The sequence below is a fragment of the Orcinus orca genome, chromosome 6 (assembly GCF_937001465.1).
Source record: "Orcinus orca chromosome 6, mOrcOrc1.1, whole genome shotgun sequence".
NCBI classification, from domain to species: domain Eukaryota; kingdom Metazoa; phylum Chordata; class Mammalia; order Artiodactyla; family Delphinidae; genus Orcinus; species Orcinus orca.
In genome coordinates this window covers 45,078,740-45,081,883 of record NC_064564.1, presented here as the reverse complement: position 1 = coordinate 45,081,883, position 3,144 = coordinate 45,078,740, and the positions used below count along the sequence as shown (strand labels likewise).

The window sequence follows — 3,144 nt, the reverse complement described above, 5'->3', positions numbered from 1 at the left end:
AAGGTGGCCATGAATTAAATGATTTTATTAGCTATCTAAAGTGAGAGGCCACAACACCTCCCCCCCTCCGGCCCCCATAATTCAAGAAGAAAAACCCAAGAAGAAGAAGGCAGCACTGGAGGATCCCTAAAGCAGCAGCCAAATATACCACTTGGTAAAAGGACTCTTCCAGGGACTTCCCTGGTGGTCCAGTGGTACAGAATCTGCCTTCCAATGCAGGGGACGTGGGTTCGATCCCTGGTCAGGGAACTAAGGTCCCACACGCCGCAGAGCAACCAAGTCCACGCGCCACAACTACTGAGCTCGCGTGCCTCAACTAGAGCCCACGTGCGGCAAACGGAAAGAGGCCACGCAGTCTGGAACCCACAGGCCCCAACTACAGAGCCCACGTGCCCTGGAGCCCACACGCCACAACTAGAGAAGTGAAAACCCGTGTAGCCACAACTAGAGAGAAGCCCTCACACTACAATGAAGGGCCCACGCGCCACAACAGAAGATACCGCGTGCCGCCACTAAGACCCGATGCAGCCAAAACTAACTAACTAAATTAAAAAAAAAAAAAAGGACTCTTCCACCAGAGATGGGAAAACCATTGTGGAGGACTGGGACCCATGTGGGATTATTACCTCTCAGGGCTGAGAGGACAGAATGGATAGAATCTGAATCCTGTTAAACTTTCTCTAAACTGTTTCTTAGCTGCACTGTTTATAAGAATACCAGAACCAGTTTATGTTTGTGGTTTTGGGCAAAATCGTTTGTGTTGGGGGCAATGTTGCGGGGGTGTGGGGGAACTGCATTGGGGACTTATTTTCTGTCTTTTCTTTTTGTACATTTGGGAACAATGACAATACATGCGCCCCCTCTAAAAGAAAAGACAATACTGAACTTGAGTTCTGTCACACAACTTAGTTACCTCTTTCGACTGCAAATCTGTGTCTGAAAATTTGCTAAGTGTATGTAAAGTCTTTATACAAGTCAGCCATGTGTAACATGGCAGCATCAGGAGCTCTGTGGTCTGTCAATATCCACTGCACTGACCCGGCAAATATTTACTGAGTTGTTACTTTGACTCTACTCTGGATATCTAACAAGGACACGATATGGTCTCAGCTCTGGTGGTCGAGTGGGAAAGACAGATGTACAGATATACAGAGTGATCATTAACTTATAATGTAGGTACAGCACTAGAGTTATACCAGGATATTTATTTATTTTTTTATAAATTTATTTATTTATTTATGGCTGCATTGGGTCTTCGTCGCTGCGCACGGGCTTTCTCTAGTTGCGGCGAGCGGGGGCTGCTCTTCGTTGCGGGTGCGCAGGCTTCTCGTTGCGGTGGCTTCTCTTGTTGCAGAGCAAGGGCCCTAGGCACGCGGGCTTCAGTAGTTGCGGCACGTGGGTTCAGTAGTTGTGGTCCACCGGCCCTTGAGCGCGCGGGCTTCAGTAGTTGTGGCGCGGGCTCTAGAGCTCAGGCTCAGCAGTTGTGGCTCACGGGCTCTAGAGCGCGGGCTCAGTAGTTGTGGCGCACGGGTTTAGTTGCTCCGTGGCATGTGGGATCTTCCCAGACCAGGGATTGAACCCGTGTGCCCTGTACTGGCAGGAGGATTCTTAACCACTGCGCCACCAGGGAAGTCCCCCAGGATATTTTACCTAATACCTAATATTACCTTGTACCTAATCCAGCACAAGATGTAATAAAAGATACCAGCTCTGAGCTCTACAATGCGACAAGAATAAACGGCTGGGGGAAAGGTGTTACATGCAGGGAGTAGGCATGAAGGTAAGAAATAGCGTGGTGAGTAGAGACCACCTCGGCAGGGTGGAAAGGCAAGGCCTTCAGGTTCGTGTTTAAGTCCTGCTTCTACCACTTATTAGCTGGGTAATGCAAATCATTTCCTCATCTCTAAAATGCAAATAATTCCACCTACCTCACAAACTGACGTAAGGATTAGAGGAGATGGTGTATGTAAAGGAAGCACTAACGTGCCTGACATGTAGCTGGCCCTCAACAAATGAAATGCTGTTTCAAGGGTTTCAGTGGTAACTGGAACAAAAGGTACAAGGCAGGATGAGATACGAAGTAGGAGGCAATCAGATCATAGAGGGCTTCTTTAACAGGCTAAAGAGCCTGGACCCCATACCATAAATCACTGATGCCTTTGAAGGATTTTAATCAGGAAAACAATATAGTCAGGTTTGCTTTTTAAATGGGTCACTCTCAAAACTGGCTAGAAGTTGGATTTCATGGGGCTGCGACTAGCAGTAAGAAGGACTGTTAGTGGGTTGCTCTAATGGTTCCGGAGAGGATGCTGGAGGCCTAATATAGGAATGGAAATGAAGGAAAGGTTGGAGGAATATTCCGCAGGTATAACAGGTAGGGCTTTGTGATTACTTAGAGATGGGAGGAAAAGGAGAGGAAAGTGAGGCGTCAAGTTCATTAACTAGTTTCCCGGTATGGGCGGTTGGTGAATGGTAGTACAGCAACTAAAATTAGAAATGAAAAGAAGGAACAGGTTGGGGGACGATGATGAATTATTAGGTACCCGCATGTGGCACACACTGCTGAGTTCTGAGGTTACAAAGACGAATAAGACACGGCCCCTCTCTGTAAGAAGCTCACAGGCTGGTAGGAAAGACATAAAAATGAAGATGAATAAAATACAGATTGTTTGTATAAAGTCACCTATCTGGATTCTTAATAAAAACCATTAAATATCTAATCATGAGGAAATAATCAGACAAATCCCAATTAGGAGATATTCTGCAAAGACAATCTGACTCTTCACACGTAATATTGTGAAACATTTTTAGAAAGTGAGTTCAATGTTGAAGGACAATAAATATGCATGACAACTAAATGCCATGTATGATCACTGGTTGCATACTAATAAGAAGAGTTCAAAGGACATTAATATGATAACTGGGAAATTTTGATTATGGAACACAAATCAAATAGTACTATCATATCACTGTTAAATGTCTTAGGTATACTAATGCTATTGTGGTTATGTAGAACAGAGTACTAGGTATGCAGACATAGATGTTGAGATAGTTAAATAGTTAGGGTAATACGCCATGATGCCTGTAACTTATTTAGAGATATGTACGTTATTTGTATACATGTATATTTATACATATAGATAT

At 44.7% G+C, this 3,144-nt stretch overlaps 1 protein-coding gene across 1 annotated transcript in view; it reads right to left on the bottom strand.

Annotated features, from left to right (window-relative positions):
- LINGO2 (leucine rich repeat and Ig domain containing 2) overlaps positions 1-3,144 on the bottom strand; it is a 200,250-nt gene that overhangs the window by 105,207 nt on the left and 91,899 nt on the right. The window lies entirely within an intron of this gene.